The sequence below is a fragment of the Dermacentor silvarum genome, chromosome 1, assembly GCF_013339745.2.
Source record: "Dermacentor silvarum isolate Dsil-2018 chromosome 1, BIME_Dsil_1.4, whole genome shotgun sequence".
In the NCBI taxonomy this organism is placed as follows: domain Eukaryota; kingdom Metazoa; phylum Arthropoda; class Arachnida; order Ixodida; family Ixodidae; genus Dermacentor; species Dermacentor silvarum.
Genome location: NC_051154.1, coordinates 406,821,770 through 406,841,769, shown reverse-complemented (window position 1 = coordinate 406,841,769; position 20,000 = coordinate 406,821,770).

Here is a 20,000-nt window from a genome sequence, read left to right as displayed (position 1 = left end):
GCCTAACCGGCACCTGAAGGGAAGCGGCGGAAATGTATACCGGAGATTTCGACCACCTGGGGTCTTTAACGTGCACCTAAATCTAAGTAAACGGGCCTCGAGCGTTTTCGCCATCATCTAAAATGCGGCTGCCGCATTTGTTGCTTCATTTGTTGCGCATTTCTTGCTTCAGAATGCGGCCGCCACATTGTCGCCCAAAACTTCACAGAGTGTCAAAGCCTTGACAAACACCGTGACAGTTTTTTCCATATATGCAGACATGATTCGCTGTAAATTACCAACCCAAACGGAACCGCCCAGTAATGAAATTGTGATAGTAGCACCGGTTTCATGAATTATGTCAGCGCGAAGAACAAAGGGTGGGTAAGTGTGGGGGGGGGGGGGGGTTGCGGAAAAATTTTCGGGGGGGGGGGGGTTTGAACCCCCTCCAACCCCCCCCTGGCTACGCCCCTGTCTGCAGGCGCTGGTCAAGGCTTGAACGTAACCAAAACAGCCACGAGCGGTGCACACGCTATGTAGACTCGATAAAACTTGGGAAGAGAACCATGAGCACCAGCGAGCGAACGCTTGCGAGCCATGAGCACGGCCCTTCGAATCGCTCACGGTTAAAGCCCCTGGAAGCTCGAGATCTACTCGCGGTTAGGGAGCATACATGCAAGCGCTGGTTTAGCGCTGGTAAATTCAGCACGCCCCCTGGTGCGATCATATCTGTCGCGCGCGGCCAGAGATGTCGGCGACGATAGCTGGTATCGCAATTCCGGCTTCACCGCTTGTTCACGCAAAGGGAAAGAGAAGCACGGCTCTGATAAGGACGCTCAACGGGCGCGCACGTGTGCGCCCGGCCGTTCTCTTTTTCTTTTTTCTAAACTTTGACTGTCGTGACAGACCACGGTGTAAGATATACCTTACACCGTGTGACAGACTCACCCGTATCATGCATCGCGCCGTGGCACGGGTGAGTTTTGCTGGCCGCGCGGCAAACACTTTGTCGACGCGGCGATAGGAAAGGAATCAAAGAAAATAACCCCGCAGGATTTTTCTGCTTATTTACCCAAAGGGGGAAAGGAGCGAAAGGCTATAGGATGCGACGTTAATGGATTGCATATGGCTTGTTAAAGTCGCACGGAATGTAACGCTGCGCGTCGGGCACGCGCATTTTAAATCTTTTTCACTTTCACGGCGCACGCCCAAGCATGTCGCACATTTTCTAACAAAACATCTAAATAAGTTCTTGAGTTAGACGCTCTCAAGACGTCAACCAATGTATAATCCGGTGACGCCAGAGGTGGGATGTTACCACAGCTGAAACACAATAGCATATTTGATTAACCGTACTTCCTGCTGCATAATGTTTCCGAGAACATCTGTTTAACGTCTTCGCGTAGACCAAGACGTCTTTAGCCGTTTGAAGCCGTTCCGAGAAGTTTTTAAGACGTTTTGTGTTTCGTGGGGTGAAGTTGGGCTTAATGGTCCGGAAGTTTAATGTAGTTTCAGCTCCAATCAAGAATGCTTTTTTTAATCGGCCGTTAAACTAAAGGGGACATACTTGGTATCAAACGAAAGAAAACCACGAGGCCGTCATGTTTGTGCAAGTTATATGAAGCTAAGCCTATTGGGCCGGAAGTTATATTGTAGTTTCGGCTCTAATCAACAAAACATTTTTTAATCGGCCGTTAAACGTATGGGAACATATTTGGCATCAAACGAAAGAAAACCATGAGGCCGTCACGTTGGTTCAAGTCACGTGAAGCTAGGCCTAATGGTCCGGAAGTTATAATGTAGTTTCGGCTCTAATCAAGAAAACCTTTTTTTATCGGCCGTTAAACGTATGGGACATATTTGGTATGAAACGAAAGAAAACCACCAGGCCGTCATGTGTGTGCAAGTTACGTGAAGCTAGGCGCGCGTAATGTTCCGGAAGTTACAATGTAGTTTCGGCTCTAATCAAGAAAACTTTTTTAGATCGCCTGTTAAACTGAAGAGGAAATATTTGGCGTCAAACGAAAGAAAACCACGAGGCCGTCATGTTGGTGCAAGTTACGTGAAGCTAGGCCTAATGGTCCGGAAGTTAAAATGTAGTTTCGGCTCTAATCAAAACTTTTTTTGAAATCGTCCGTTAAACGTTAGGGGACATATTTGGTATCAAACGAAAGAAAAAGAAGTGAAGTTGTGAAGGGCTTGACAGTTTTCTCATATGTGTGTGTGTTTTTTACGTGCAGAAATGGCATAATTTCCTTTAATATAAGCATGCGCACGCTTTTGAACCAGGATACCGGTGAAAGTTGTAACGAAAGGCCTACCATAACCACGTTAGCATTAGTTTTAACCACACCACCCTAATCAAGTGGCACCATTGGCCTTTGTCGCGTTTTAGATATTCGTCCTATTAAATTTATTTGAAAATCGAATTATATATTCCAAAATCGAATCAATATGGAACTCTAATATTCGCACACCAATAGACTAAATTATCATCATCAGCCTATATGTATGTCCACTGCAGGACAAGGCCTCGCCCTGCGATCTCCAATTAGCCCTGTCTTGCGCTACCCGATTCAGACTTGCGCCTGCAAATTTCTTAACTTCATTGCCCCACCTAGTTTTCTGCCGTCCTCGACTGCACTTCCCTTCTCTCGGTATCGATTCTGGAACTCTAATGGTCCACCGGTTATCCATCCTACGCATTACATGGCCTGCCCAGCTCCATTTTTTCTGCTTAATGTCAACTAGAATATCGGCTATTCCCATTTATTCTGTGATCCACACCGCTCTGTTCCTGTATCTTAACGTCAGGCCTAACATCTTATGTTCCATAGCTCTTTGTGCAGTCCTTAACTTGTTCTCGAGCTTCTTTGTTAACCTCCAAGTTTCTGCCCTCTATTTTAGCACCGGTAGAATGCAATGATTGTACACTTTTCTATTTAACGACAGTGGTAAGCTCCCAGTCAGGATTTGGCAATGCCTGCCGTGTGCACTGCAGCCCAATTTTATTCTGCAAATTTCTTTCTCATGAAATTAACAGCCCGATATATGCAACTAGATTACAGTCGCTGTTATTTAAGTGGCTCAGCAGCTCAACTGACTCGACTCACGGTGGAACAACACAGCTCATATGCGCAGATATGTGCGTTGTAATCTACGTTTTGATATAATTTCATATCAGCGATGCACCTTTTCCCCAATATTTGACGCGAACAACGATCTGTGGCTGTAGATGTCGATGTAAACAAGTGCACCGCTTTGCTAAATCTGACGCGAAAGGCTGCGCGCTCGAACACCTATTATTTATGCGAAATGGCTAAAAAGAATTTTAAAAAGCCGAGGTGCAAGTGACAGATTGCCAAGGCCGGCGAGCACCTCCTCGGTGAGCAGAGGGAAAAATTCATACTCATCTTTACTTTATTGCCCATCTTTACTCATCATACTTTATTGTGCCTAGCAGCGCACAATAAAGTGTACTCCCGCTGTAAGAGTATGTTGGAAGCCCTAACTGTTTATATTATAGTAGCGTGTTATGTATAGGTGACATAAGCGGGATGTGAAATTTTTTTGAGTATCTGCGCGACGCAAAATTACATTTAACTGCTGTATTGCAAGCTAATTTTTATTATGTGTGCACAATATGAAGCACAGAACGTTTGTCTTGCCGCATTATTTTTTACACTGACATTCATTCGAGAATACAGACCACAGCTCGGCCAAACGGCACCTTGCTAGATGCTATTAATATGAATTTTACTATTTACCACCAGCTATTATCTGTGCTGATCACAGTAGCATCAAACGCTCAGTCTGTACATTATTTTGTAACAGCCTCTGTGTAGTAGGTTTATGTTACATGACTCATGCTTCACTAGCTCTACCATGGGAATTTGATTTGACACCATTTTTACGCTCATGCAGGTGACAGCGGCTATCCACTGAAACCATGGCTCCCGACTCCGGTCCCAGGCCATCCTCCCGCTGACATTGCAGAAGGCAGGTACAACACTGCACACGCTTCCATGCAGACCCTAGTGGAGCACTGAATTGGACTTCTGAAGAGCCGCTTCTGCTGCCTTCAGAAGTACCGTGCCCTCCACTATGAACCAGACTGCGCAGCCAACATCGTTGCAGCGTGTGCAGTGTTGCACAATTTGTGTCTTAATGAAGGTGACAGTGCGTTTGATGAGGCTGATGATGATGACAGCAGCACTGACGATGCAAACGGTGGCCCCCTCCCACAGGGAGTTCCCTGAGCGAGGGCAGCACGCATCAAGTATCTGAAAGGATGTGCTGCCCGTGACAACGTAATTCGATTATTCGGTACCACGTGGCAGCAGCACTAGCACTACCTGTGAAGGGTGCGAAGGCGGCTGCGTCGGCAGCAGCACCAACAGCAGCAGTAAACGTGCCTGCAGTGTCAGGCACATATGCCCAATAAAGAGAAGGAACCAACGTGAAGGCGTATTGGCAATGAGTGGATAACGTGGCGTTTTTTATAGAATCTGCTAAATTACCACCATTGCTTTCACGTAGCCTGTACCAATGAGCTTTCACTACTGGAGATGATTGCATCATTCCACTGCGACAGTACATGAGCCTTTCACTTGGTAGCCACTTCTCTGGGCAGCAGAAGTTTGCCGGTTGATTTGCTGCTGCTGCTACTGTCACCTTGATGCATTTATTTACTGGCATCACCGCCACTGCCGTCTGCACTGTGCATGGGAGGATATTGGACTTCGTCTCCTCGCTTCCTGCTTGGGCTGCAGCAAAGCACAATACTTTTTGCTCCACCATATGTACTGTGCTCGCACACCTTGCAGGCCCTCCACAGCTTTGCGACACAGCCTCCGCACAGTTGCTTTTCAACAGGCCAAGTCGTGCTGACACACATCGCCTGGCATGTCAAGCACATGATGCTCCCTTGGATGTGTATTAATTTGTAAATAGTTGTATAATTGTACATATATTTGTAAATAGTCATATGAAGTGCCAGTGATGTTCTTGAAATTCGTTTCTTCACGTCCCCACAGTAAATGGACAATTGCAACACATCTTCAGTGTCATGTTCATTCAAAGTGAATAACAGTCATCATGATACAAATCAATGTACACAGGGTACGATTTCACGGTGCAAAGTGACAATACGGTTTCCACTAAATAAGATCTAATACATTGTGAAAGGCCGCTGGCACACATTAAATCACAGAAATATCTGACATTGATGTTTTTCTTTGGGCTCATCCACAACCATTCGCATTCACCCAGCAACTTCACAGCACAAAAGGTGTTGCAAGTCTTGCCTGTTATGCATCCGCCATGTTTGTAGCACAAAATAGATGTTATTTTCAATGACTACTGCCATAATAAGACCACCAGTGTGAAAGTGCAGTCACGTGCTTTTAAAGAACAACACACGTAAGAAAATACTGTGCACTTTGACAATCTGCCATATAACAATGCCAACAAGAACAGCCTGGTAGTGAATGTTGTAAAATAATGGCCACATCAATGGCTACGTTGGGTGTATCAAAAATTGTCCTCAACAACAATGGGGACTAGATTGCATTGCTATCACCGATATGGCCACCTGATATATCACAATAACTATTGCAAGTAACAGGTACTTGTTGGTAAAAGAAATAATAAGATGTACACTTGTGCCTTCCATAGGGCAAAAAAATGTGAAATTGGAAACGCAACATACATATAGCATGAAAATCATAACAGTGGATTTCAATACCTGTTATCACAGCATTTGTGTGCGAAACACTGTTGTGGCTAAAATAAAAGTGACCACATAGTCAACATGTCGCTTGAAAAGCAGCACATACTTAAATAGCGCATAAACAGCAAAACGAAAGCACACACCTAACCAAAAGGATGAAACAGACATACAGTTCACTCACTGCCATTCTCACTGAGACAAACTTGCTCAACAAGTGAAACTACACATACAAAAAAATTACAATATATTAAGCATTATGTGAAACGCAACGTATTAAACAAAAAAGTAACAGCATATTAAAAAAAACATGTAATGGTGCCATCTGTCATGACTACGGCTGAGGCGGCTCGCGGAGGCCATGGGCGAGGGCAGCCACGAGCTGGCGCAAGGTGGCTGCGATGAGGGCAGTCGCCTCCTGCAAGCCCCTCATCTCCACCGCCAGCTGCTGCTGCACCATGCGGGAGGCCCTCAGATCCTCCACCAGTTGTTGATGATGCTGCGAAAAAAGTGCACTTACTGCAACTGCAGGATACGAACCGAAATTTTTCGTTTCACAGTGTTTGCACGGGTTACACTTTCAGCTCGGTTACTCTATAGGGCAGTGAGAACGTATGCATATGCCGTGAGAAGTTGAAGTAAAAACTGTACATGATCTGTTATGTTACACACATGTTCAAAGACAGAAAATGCTACCAAGCCACCTTTGTCACTACGAAGTCAATATCTGTGATAAGCTGAATTTACCTACGAAAGATGAACATGCTGTGGTGATACATGCAACCATGGAAATGTTTTGTGACTTGCGAAGTAACAGAATGAGAAAACACCTCACAGAGGATACATAAGTACACGAACCAATGAACACTTGAGCCCAATGAATGCAGATGCCACTCATGAATAATCAGGTTGTAAGTTACATTAACCTGCACACTAATCCCCTCTTAAAAAATGGCAACCTGGGCGAGTTGCACCTACCTGCCTGTTTTGCTAAAGCAGCATCCGGTGGAAGCTGACGGCCTCCACGTTTGCTGCCTCTGCCAGCTGCCCCTGCCTGGCGTATTCAGATGATGCCCTGCAGGCTGCATCCTCCAGCTGCTGTCGAGGTGGCCTGCGGGGCTGCTGCTGAGCTGATGGTCCTTAAATATTGAATGGGCAAAGAGGATAAATTTGTTGCGCCCTTCTATGTTGAACATTCACTGGTTCATTATCATAGGTGGAAACATGGGAAACTGTTCCCGGCAACAAACTGCAGGCAATATAAAACCTACATTTGGATAAATAAATAAAGTGACACCACAGCACTACAAAATTCTGCACTAATATTAATTTCTACACGACAATTTGAACGCTACAGAAGCTGCATTACAAGTGGTATGATTAGTAAAACAAAGTATAGTTTCATCTTGTACAGTCCCATTATGGCAGGGACTAGCTGCGTTTCTTTGTAGGTGACTATGCGAAATAAATTTTTTCTGTTTAAAAGGTCACAACAGGCAGTACTTTGTTCTGAAAGCTTCCTATTGCAATTGCTGCTAAAGTGCAGTGCCGCTCGTCCCCGGCTCTGTGCCCACGGACACATGGGGTGGGGCTGTCGGGACAGGCACCCGAGTAGCAGCGGCCTCCTCCTCGCTGGAGCTTGCCTGCTGCAACAAAGCAGAGTAGAGACACTGTGTGAGCGTTGCACCCGATGAATATGATTTCAATACTATTATTGGTTGCTTCAGTTCCATGAACTGCTTGCCAAGTCTATTCAGATTTATTCACTCTGTACAGAACATGCTTGATGCATCAACTGACTTACTCGTACCTACACATGCGTCACGGAGTAACGAACCATATTATTAATCACAGGACGTTTCTGAACAGCATTCTTATGTTATTTTAGTGGTGCCAGATTTTCATTTCTGCAAAGTATGGATATCATATGCTGGCATGTGTTCTTAATTGCAAGAAAACAGACATAAGCACACAGCAGTAAAACACCCACCAGCTCTGAACAGTGTAACTTCCTAAAACCGGTCCACATAGCAACACAAAACGCTACGCACCTCGGCGTCATCCCCGAAAAAGTCCACCGGCGCGTAGCCTGGGCCGGTCCGGCTCAAAACTTCAATGACGCGGCCCTCCAGGCCGCCCCGTTTGCCGCCTCCGGTTTTTCTGCAAAAGCATGAACACAGTGAACTTACGTTCTGCAGTATGTTGCTAGCTGCGGGCTCACCTCTTCTCGGGCCCTACTTGCGCGGCAAGTTTTTACAGTCAGACTATCCGCGCCCAATACTGGCGCTAGCGCGGCAGTTAAATCATGCCAAAGCGCTTTTTTCTGCACAGCACTCATACTTGGCGAGAGGCTTGTGGCGCCTCTCGCCAAGTACGGGTGCTGCTCCATAAACTCGACAAGCAGAGTGGTCTGCACTGCCGACACGCGGGGTCCTTTTGGAGGGGCCGCTATTTTTTCCTGCTTTCAATTTTCGCGGGACCGCAGCAAATTAATACAAGCAACAAGTCGTATAGTTTCACATATCGTTTCACCATGCCGTTAAAACATAGCGGTTACACTTACTGAATGTTTTGTAACATTATCACAACATAATCACTGTTTTTCTGAAACGTAATACACTTCACAAACAAACAAGAAACAAATCACTTTCCCCGGTGAAGTCCACTTCCAACATGTAGGGGTAATTTATCACTGCGCATTTCACCCACATCCGGAGACAGTTACGATCGTTCTGAAAAAAAAAAAAGTTTGCTTACCATTATCTGTTGCGATGTACTGCTTTGTAACCTTCATCGATTCTTGGTTATCCTGTGCGAATAAAAGCTAAAGTGAGCCATCGCGCGACCACCGCAGATGTTTAGATGCGACTGTCCAGGCATTAAGCACAAGAGACCGATGCTGTTTACTCACCTTGCGCTACGCTTTCACGGTTTCCATGATGTTCACAGCTTCCGAAATTCTTCTCGGGCGAAAGCACACCACGGATGCCGAGACTCATCTAATCGTGCAGCGTTACGGGCAAATGCGGGCCACGGCACTGATCAGCTGCTTCTACGTAGCCGCCATCTTACCTGTGCACAGCGAAATGGCTCGGATACGGTGGCTAGATGGGTAGGTGTGCCGACCGGCGCCTCTGGAGCGTAGTTCACTGCTTCTCCGCGTCATGACGCAAAATTGGCGCTGCGGTCAGTAGAACGGTTCCGCAGCGCGCGTCGTCTGCTGGCGGACTGGCGGCGCGCAAAAAAATTAAAAATAAAATAAAAATTAATAAAGCCCGTATTGGAATAGTTGTATGTCGTCTGTTCGTGTCAGTTTCAAAGGTGAAGAGCTCCGCATCTCTCGTACTGTTTGTAAGTTCCTAAGCGATGTGGAATGTTCCAGGTCGGAAAAATGACCGGCGAGATTAGAGGCGGCGTTGCAATGTTCCTCCAGTCAAGACCAGCAAGGAGACCTACTGCTTCGCTCCGAACTGCAAGTCGGGCTCTAAATTTGTGACAAAGACAGCGGAATTGTTCCACTGTCTGACAGCGGAAATGTTCACCCCGAGCTGCTCAGTAGCTTGCTCAGTATCGGTACGGTGGCTAGATTGTATCGGCGACGTTAATGAGCAAGCGGTACACCGAAAAGCGTACGTCCATGAGCTCCTCGACGTTGGAAATTTTCAAGCCGCACATGAAGTGCTCAGCGCCTGCGACATCGAGCACCGCTGCGCTGCTACAGGGAAAAGAAAAGTGATTCTAGGCTGATATTCTATATAGCAGGCTATGTAGCAAGGAAGTTCCTGCAAAGAACCAAGTGCTCCGATTGCTCAGGGACATTACTAAATTCAACAGAATGAGTAGGTCAGGGCTGTTGCTCCCTTCTGAAGCACTAAAAAAACTGGTAGCATCGCTCGAAGACGCCTTCAAGCTGTGCTTCAGTTTAAATGAGTTACGAAGGAACAGTGCATCGCCGACTTTGCATCCTTTCTGCAGCTGAATCCCCCGAATTTGATCGGCTGTAAGCGGCACAAGAAAGAGCTCACAAACGATGTTGTGAAGTTCTATTCAATTATATGATTTTACTTTCTTGTCAAGGGTAATAACATGGCGCGCGAAAGCAACAGGGAGAAGAAGAATCACCTGAAGTGGAGGCGTGTGCTGTGAATAATGTTATGATGTGGTGGACCAACGTTGCGGCCTTGCTGGCGCTAGGCTATTTATGTTGGTGCGTTTGCTGACTCAAGTTACGAGAGCGTTTCTTGTATTTTAAATATATTCACGAATTTAGCCCAAGACGTATTACTCTATTTTATTACAATTAAACATTGAACCATATGCACTTACCAACACAATTCTCGCACCAATTTAGATACCGTAACTGACGCAGCAATAAAACCAATAGCTGGATTTCTCGAAATTGAAACATTAGAACTCGCTAAATATCATGTAAACATGGTTCCACATACCATATAAAACCATTGCAGTGTTGTTTTATGCATGGAAAAATGCATTTACGTCTTTAATGCAATGGGCCGGAGCGCCGCGTTTATATCAATAAATGTGACCGATTGCCAAACTAGAAAATTTACTTCACCATTTCGTTTTTTCTGACTAGACGACAACAACAAGTTCCTTATTCTGGCTTGGCCTACACTGCTCAGAACGGTATTATAACGCGCACTTCAAAGATACAATCAGAGGCAAGCGATACTATCAGACACGCAGCTCGTCTACACAGCGCAGCCGCCGTTGCGCGCCGCTGAACCGTTCTATTGTCCGCAGCGCCAATTTTGCGTCATGATGCGGAGAAGTGGTGAACTACGCTCGGTCGGCACACCTACCCATCTAGCCACCGTAGCTCGGATGCGGAATCGACGCGTGTGTGACTATGGCTAAAAAAAATGCGAATACTTGCAATGCTTGCAATTAATTGAAAATGCGCTTCAGCCACTTGTACGTCAAAATATTACAAAAACAATTTATGTGTTAGCAAAAAACAATATTCATTTATTAGGCGTTTATACATAAAATGAAGGGCCGTGACTGCTGCAACCCGGTCGCAGCAAACAAAAGGTGCCCAAAACGTTTGGTGCGACCCATGACGTCACGTCCGTTATAACCCATGATGTCACGTCCGTTTATTTTCATGGCGGCTGCTTTTCGGGGCCGGTCGCGTTGTGAAGCGGTCCGTATTCCGTGCCTTCTTACAGAGTAAGTAATCCATTTTTTCACTCTATATGCATGTAATAAAAGGTTGGGGCTGTCAGCTGCTTGATGTGTTGCCGTTAGTTATCTTGCGCGCATATTTTGCCTCGCGGCCGCGTCAAATTGCAGCCGGCCCGTGGAATGGGCCGTGGCATCCCATATAAAGCTATAAAGCTGATCCTCCGTCAGGATCGTTAGTACGTGTGCAGAACCATCCAGTAGTGTGGTTCAGTGAATGATGCGTGAAAAAACGAGGACGCAAGAAAATCCTGGCATGGTGAGCTGTTCCGCCAGATCGTGTTGAATCGCGTTTTTGCGCGACATGGTCGAACAGCTTTGCTACTGCTTTTCTACAGCTTTGCTGCATTTCATTTAATCATCACCTGCATTCTTTTTAATAAGACAAATGGCATTACTGCGCGAAAAAGCGTCTCGGAAGTTTCCCAACAGCCAATGCCGCCGTGCCTGTTGCATGCACGCTTACCAGCTACACGCTGTCCTGATGCAGTTGGAACGATTATGACGCAGTATCAGCCTGCTACTGCGGGCTGCAGGATCACGATGACAATACAATTAAAATAACTAAAGAAATTAATGCAGTAAGTGTGGTGTTCAAACGTTGCCAAGCGTGATAAGCGGACCTGCCTCGTAAGATGCGTTGAATGAATCGGCTTTCTAAAGTCAGCTTCGCCGCAGTAGACGTGTTACGCGGTGAAGCTTACCCAAAAATTATTGCAGTGAAGCATACCAAAAGTGAAAAGGGGCCGCTATCACGGGACATGTATATGTTCCTTAACTATTTAAAGAGAAACTGAGACTTCCACCCAAATGTAGCAATTCGCTACTATGGAAACCCAACTGGGTTCCTCGAAAGAAAGCCTCGCAGTTGAAGAAAAATTCGTCCTGGTCCGGGACTCGAACCCGGGACCACCGCCTTTCCGGGGCAGCCGCTCTACCATCTGAGCTAACCAGGCGGCTAGCAGATGGCAGGGCGAAGTCGAATTTGTCGACAACTCGAAGCAAAGGCAAGTATATGATGTAATAGTTCAGCGGAAATCCGCTAGGTGGAGATAAGTATTTAAAGAGAAACTGAGACTTCCACCCAAATGTAGCAATTCGCTACTATGGAAACCCAACTGGGTTCCTCGAAAGAAAGCCTCGCAGTTGAAGAAAAATTCGTCCTGGTCCGGGACTCGAACCCGGGACCACCGCCTTTCCGGGGCAGCCGCTCTACCATCTGAGCTAACCAGGCGGCTAGCAGATGGCAGGGCGAAGTCGAATTTGTCGACAACTCGAAGCAAAGGCAAGTATATGATGTAATAGTTCAGCGGAAATCCGCTAGGTGGAGATAAGTATTTAAAGAGAAACTGAGACTTCCACCCAAATGTAGCAATTCGCTACTATGGAAACCCAACTGGGTTCCTCGAAAGAAAGCCTCGCAGTTGAAGAAAAATTCGTCCTGGTCCGGGACTCGAACCCGGGACCACCGCCTTTCCGGGGCAGCCGCTCTACCATCTGAGCTAACCAGGCGGCTAGCAGATGGCAGGGCGAAGTCGAATTTGTCGACAACTCGAAGCAAAGGCAAGTATATGATGTAATAGTTCAGCGGAAATCCGCTAGGTGGAGATAAGGTGGAGATAAGGCTTCACTCTCACGAGTGAAGCCGACGGGAGCGGACGTGTCGAGTCGAGGTGCCATTTCAGCGCAGCAGGAGCAGCGTGCCAAAGAGATAAGTTTTGTTATTTTATATTTCACTTTTTGGTTTTTTTTTAGGAGGGTTAGCTTAGCCAAACAATCTTTATAAATTATTTTAATGCTTTCTCACTTTCTTGGTCTTCTCGCTTAGATAAAAGTAGGTAAAGAATTTTTTTTTTTTTTTCTTTTCCACATCTACGCCTTGTTAGTACGAGATGATGGTTGGTACTAGGGGGAACCCACGCGTGCGTTGTTCTGAGTGCGAGCGTTCCTACGCGCTGGAAGAAACGCGGTTTAAATCAGCACGCGAAGCGAATGGTGCAGATTTTATCTGTAGGATGTGTGTGCTAGGGTCGCGGCTAGACCGCCTAGAGCAAGACAAGGATAAGTTAGCTAAGCGGGTTGGAAAGCTAGAAAAGGAACTTCAAATCGAGCAGAAGCAGAGGAAGGAGGCAGAAGAAAAGCTAGCTAACGCAGAAATCCAGCTGAGCGCCACCATTCTGCAAAGCAATGATGAACGCATCGAGGCGAGCACCGCGAACGGAGCTGGCTCCGATGCGAGTGTAGAGACAGCCGAACCCGCCACGCCGGTAAGCAGTGGCGCAAACGTCAGTGATAGTCACGAAGGGGATACCACTGACGCGGCCGGGGAAGAAAACAAAGCCAAGGGCAAGAATAAGAAAGGAGGGGAGGGCATTGTGACTTCGGGGGCAGCTTTCGGCGGTGAGGGGGAAGGAAAGCGTCGAGTTGTCTTTGTTGGGGATTCCAACATGCGTAAAGTAGAACCGGCGATAGCAGAGAGGGTAGGGGCAGACGAACGAGTCCAGGTTAGCGCGCTTCCGGGAAAGCCGATTAGAGAGGTGATCGCGAAGGCCAAGGAACGCATGTGGGACACAATGGAGGAGAGACACCTAGTGGTGATAATGGGCGGAGTGATTGACGTACTGAACGGACGAGCAGCAGGAATCACAAAGCAAATAGCCAAAGGGGTCACCGACCTGCGGAATGTTTCAAAAGAAGTACAAATCGCGGTGTGCACGGTGCCAGAGGTTGAAAGGCAGGGTTATAAAATTGAAAGGGCAGTTCTTGCAGTAAACAGGGAAATTTGGACTCTGGCTAAAGCAATGAATTTTACGGTCATTGACATCAACCGTGAAGTGCACCGAGCAGGCCGCGAAGGCGCTTTTGTGCGTGACGGGATACATTTTAGTGAAAGTGTAGCAACACCGGTCGGAAATCGATTCGCGGCACGAGCTGTAGCTTTTTTAGGCGGGCCCCAGGCAATCAGGAAGCAGGATTAGGTATTGAACATAGCGAAACACCAGTAAAGGGCAGAATTAGGCGACCAGGAGTCAGGAAAAGACGCAGAAAGGATAAGAATAGAGAAGGTAAAATTTGCTACATTAACATGCAGGGTGGTCGTAAGCAGGAAAAATGGCTGGAAATTCAAACGCAACTGAATGATGAAGCGATTAGTGTGTACGCCTTGACCGAAACGCATCTACGAGATTTGGAGCAGCCGCCGGTTATTGACAACTTTGTATGGGAAGGGTGCAACAGAATGACCGGGTCAAGGAAAGGCGGAGGCGTAGGCGTACTAATTAGGCGAGGTCTGAAGTGGCGAAGGGTAAACGAGACATGTAAAGAGCATTTATGGATTAGTGGTACATGGCAAGGTAAAAAGACGTGGCTGGGAGTAGCTTACCTGTGGACAGGTAGTGATAGCAGGGAAAAAAATAAGGAATTGGTCGATTGCATTAGAAGCGATATTAATGAGTTCAGTAACTCGGGCCAGGTGATATTAGTGGGAGATATGAACGCGCACATGGACGATTTAGACGGATATACTGATTACAACGGCTCTCTAGTGCTGGATTTGTGTGATGAACAGAACCTTATAGTAGTTAACAGGGAGAATAAGTGTCATGGACAGGTAACGTGGCAATGCGGAAACAGGCAGTCATGTATCGACTACGCCTTAGTCTCAGAAATGGTCTACGAACAACTGGACCAAATGATAATAGACGAAAATGGAAAAAATAGCCTGGGAAGCGATCATAGACGTTTAGCATTAAAGTTTGGGAGAGATACCAGCTCAGAACATGAACCAATAGCCTCAGAGTTTTTAAAAATGAATGACGAGCAAATAACAGAGATCGCAAACAACATAGAGAAGAAAATTGAGGCTTTTCCTACAGCAGTCTGGGAATATAAGGAACTGGTGGAGGTTATGCAGCATGAAATAAGGCGGACACGGCAATACATTTGTTGGATTGGAAAGAGGAAACCACGTAAGTGGTGGAACAAGGAAATTAAACAAGCTATAGAAGAGCGTAAAGAGGCATCTAGGGTTCATCGAGAAGCCAAAAAGTTGGGATTACAAGAAGAAGAGGTGCTCCTTAGATGGAATACATACCGAGAAAAGAAAAGGGTTGCGAGTGAGCTCGTGCAAGAGAAAATTAAATGCGCAAGTGAACGTTGGGTGCATAACATTCACAAAAGAGACAAAGGCGCCCCAAAAAGATTCTGGAACCATATAAAAGCACTCGGAGCTCCAACTAGAAACTCGCAAACGGCTATAAGGGATGAAGACGGTAACATCTATGAAGGCGATGATGCGCTGCGGTACATCACAGACGTTATCAGGCATAACTTCGGGACGAGAAAAAGCGTAGTTCAGACAACAGATCCAGCAACAACAGAGAGGCCTGAGAGATCAAAATTCAGCATAGAAAGCTTTTATTGGAAAAAGGCAGCAGAAAATGTCCCTAACAACACGGCAGCAGGACCCGATGAAATCCCAATACAGCTAATCAAAAACCTCGGTCCAAAAAGCAAGGCACTGCTGACTAATGCCATAGAGCAAGTGATTAGAACAAAGAATATTCCCGTTGGATGGCGTGAAAGCAAGATGAATCTTATCTACAAAGGCAAAGGAGATAAGGAAAAGACGAGCTCGTACAGGCCAGTTACAGTAACGTCGGTGATATATAGAATGGCAATGCAAGCCATAAAATTAGAACTGTCGAAGTGGGTGGAGGAAAACGGTGTATTGGGGGAACTACAGAATGGGTTCAGGCCAGGCAGACGCTTAGAAGACAATATGTTTGTACTAACTCAGTGCATAGAGATTTCAATAGCTCAGAAAAGACCTTTATGGATAGCATTTCTAGATATTAAAGGAGCTTATGACAACGTAGACAGGGAATTGTTGTGGGATATTCTTCAATACGAAGGCATAGATGACGATTTCGTGGAGCTGCTGAGGGAGATATATCGAGACAACCAAGTACAAGTGGCATGGGAAGGCCGAAAAGGAAATGAAAGGGTGGGAATTCACCAAGGATTGAAGCAAGGATGCCCTCTGTCACCATTGTTGTTCACGCTTTACGTCAAGGGCATAGAAAGACGACTGGAAAACAGCGAATTAGGTTTTGATTTATCCTACATGCGTAATGGACAAATGGTGCAACAGAAGATCCCTGGACTGATGTACGCAGACGACATTGTGCTACTAGCGGACAATAAAAAAGATTTACAGATACTTGCGAATATCTGTGGGAACGCAGCGACAAATCTAGGCCTTAAGTTTAGCACAGAGAAATCAGGGATTATGATCTTTAATGAGCACACGAGTAACTTCGTGGTGTCAATTCAACAGCAAGTAATACCCATAGTGAAGCAATATAAGTACCTCGGCGTACACATAAACGAAGGAAAGAATTACTCAAGCAACCACCAAGATAATCTGAAAATAAAGGGGAAGCGGAATGCAGCATTAATGAAACACAGAGCACTGTGGGGCCACAATAAGTATGAGGTGGTGCGTGGAATCTGGAAAGGAGTAATGGTGCCAGCGCTAACATTCGCAAATGCCATTATATGCTTAAAATCGGATATATTGGCGGGTTTGGAAGTTAACCAAAGATCAGTAGGCCGGTTGGCTTTGGGAGCACACGGTAATACGACAAATGAGGCAGTACATGGAGACATGGGTTGGGCCTCTTTTGAAGTCAGAGAAGCACAAAGCAAAATTAGTTTTGAAGAAAGGCTCAGGAACATGGATGAAAATAAATGGGCGGCTAAAGTGCACAAGTATCTCTACATGAAAAGCGTGGACACAGAATGGAGGAAGAGGTCAAGGAAGTTGGCAACCAAGTACAGGATAATCGAAACTGTAAATAGACAACCAGGGGTCATCAGAAAGAAAGTGAGAGAAATAGAGACCGTGAATTGGATGCAAAGAATGGAAACGAAAAGGACAATGGAGATTTACAAGAATGAGAAGAAAGAAATTAGAAGGGAAAATCTGTACGATAACACAAAGGGCAGTGCCTTGCTATTTGAGGCTCGAGCCGGTTGCCTAAGGACGAAAACATATCGGAACAAATATTCGGAATTAGATGAGACATGTGTATGCTGCAGTAAAGATCCAGAGACCACTCAGCACATCCTAATGGAATGCGACGGGATCCACCCAGCGAGAACCGTAGGTAACGTGCAACTCCCAGAAGCGCTTGGGTTTAAAGTGGAAGGAAACATAAACAGATCAGCCGTAGAGATCAGCAAGAGACGATTAGAGTACTGGTGGAAAAAAAGTAGGGAAAAGATGGATGCGACCTGATCTCTTAAAATCATAGGCAGCGGTACAAGGTAAATTTTTGAAAAAGAAAAATAATGATAGGTATACAAAAATGCAAGATAAAGAACATGTATAGTATACCTGATTAAATCAAGCAGGCTAGGTGACTATTTGTCGCCGCCCCGTTTCAAAGGGGATGCCAATAAATCATCATCAGAAACTGAGACTTCCACCCAAATGTAGCAATTCGCTACTATGGAAACCCAACTGGGTTCCTCGAAAGAAAGCCTCGCAGTTGAAGAAAAATTCGTCCTGGTCCGGGACTCGAACCCGGGACCACCGCCTTTCCGGGGCAGCCGCTCTACCATCTGAGCTAACCAGGCGGCTAGCAGATGGCAGGGCGAAGTCGAATTTGTCGACAACTCGAAGCAAAGGCAAGTATATGATGTAATAGTTCAGCGGAAATCCGCTAGGTGGAGATAAGTATTTAAAGAGAAACTGAGACTTCCACCCAAATGTAGCAATTCGCTACTATGGAAACCCAACTGGGTTCCTCGAAAGAAAGCCTCGCAGTTGAAGAAAAATTCGTCCTGGTCCGGGACTCGAACCCGGGACCACCGCCTTTCCGGGGCAGCCGCTCTACCATCTGAGCTAACCAGGCGGCTAGCAGATGGCAGGGCGAAGTCGAATTTGTCGACAACTCGAAGCAAAGGCAAGTATATGATGTAATAGTTCAGCGGAAATCCGCTAGGTGGAGATAAGTATTAAAGAGAAACTGAGACTTCCACCCAAATGTAGCAATTCGCTACTATGGAAACCCAACTGGGTTCCTCGAAAGAAAGCCTCGCAGTTGAAGAAAAATTCGTCCTGGTCCGGGACTCGAACCCGGGACCACCGCCTTTCCGGGGCAGCCGCTCTACCATCTGAGCTAACCAGGCGGCTAGCAGATGGCAGGGCGAAGTCGAATTTGTCGACAACTCGAAGCAAAGGCAAGTATATGATGTAATAGTTCAGCGGAAATCCGCTAGGTGGAGATAAGTATTAAAGAGAAACTGAGACTTCCACCCAAATGTAGCAATTCGCTACTATGGAAACCCAACTGGGTTCCTCGAAAGAAAGCCTCGCAGTTGAAGAAAAATTCGTCCTGGTCCGGGACTCGAACCCGGGACCACCGCCTTTCCGGGGCAGCCGCTCTACCATCTGAGCTAACCAGGCGGCTAGCAGATGGCAGGGCGAAGTCGAATTTGTCGACAACTCGAAGCAAAGGCAAGTATATGATGTAATAGTTCAGCGGAAATCCGCTAGGTGGAGATAAGTATTAAAGAGAAACTGAGACTTCCACCCAAATGTAGCAATTCGCTACTATGGAAACCCAACTGGGTTCCTCGAAAGAAAGCCTCGCAGTTGAAGAAAAATTCGTCCTGGTCCGGGACTCGAACCCGGGACCACCGCCTTTCCGGGGCAGCCGCTCTACCATCTGAGCTAACCAGGCGGCTAGCAGATGGCAGGGCGAAGTCGAATTTGTCGACAACTCGAAGCAAAGGCAAGTATATGATGTAATAGTTCAGCGGAAATCCGCTAGGTGGAGATAAGTATTTAAAGAGAAACTGAGACTTCCACCCAAATGTAGCAATTCGCTACTATGGAAACCCAACTGGGTTCCTCGAAAGAAAGCCTCGCAGTTGAAGAAAAATTCGTCCTGGTCCGGGACTCGAACCCGGGACCACCGCCTTTCCGGGGCAGCCGCTCTACCATCTGAGCTAACCAGGCGGCTAGCAGATGGCAGGGCGAAGTCGAATTTGTCGACAACTCGAAGCAAAGGCAAGTATATGATGTAATAGTTCAGCGGAAATCCGCTAGGTGGAGATAAGTATTTAAAGAGAAACTGAGACTTCCACCCAAATGTAGCAATTCGCTACTATGGAAACCCAACTGGGTTCCTCGAAAGAAAGCCTCGCAGTTGAAGAAAAATTCGTCCTGGTCCGGGACTCGAACCCGGGACCACCGCCTTTCCGGGGCAGCCGCTCTACCATCTGAGCTAACCAGGCGGCTAGCAGATGGCAGGGCGAAGTCGAATTTGTCGACAACTCGAAGCAAAGGCAAGTATATGATGTAATAGTTCAGCGGAAATCCGCTAGGTGGAGATAAGTATTTAAAGAGAAACTGAGACTTCCACCCAAATGTAGCAATTCGCTACTATGGAAACCCAACTGGGTTCCTCGAAAGAAAGCCTCGCAGTTGAAGAAAAATTCGTCCTGGTCCGGGACTCGAACCCGGGACCACCGCCTTTCCGGGGCAGCCGCTCTACCATCTGAGCTAACCAGGCGGCTAGCAGATGGCAGGGCGAAGTCGAATTTGTCGACAACTCGAAGCAAAGGCAAGTATATGATGTAATAGTTCAGCGGAAATCCGCTAGGTGGAGATAAGTATTTAAAGAGAAACTGAGACTTCCACCCAAATGTAGCAATTCGCTACTATGGAAACCCAACTGGGTTCCTCGAAAGAAAGCCTCGCAGTTGAAGAAAAATTCGTCCTGGTCCGGGACTCGAACCCGGGACCACCGCCTTTCCGGGGCAGCCGCTCTACCATCTGAGCTAACCAGGCGGCTAGCAGATGGCAGGGCGAAGTCGAATTTGTCGACAACTCGAAGCAAAGGCAAGTATATGATGTAATAGTTCAGCGGAAATCCGCTAGGTGGAGATAAGTATTAAAGAGAAACTGAGACTTCCACCCAAATGTAGCAATTCGCTACTATGGAAACCCAACTGGGTTCCTCGAAAGAAAGCCTCGCAGTTGAAGAAAAATTCGTCCTGGTCCGGGACTCGAACC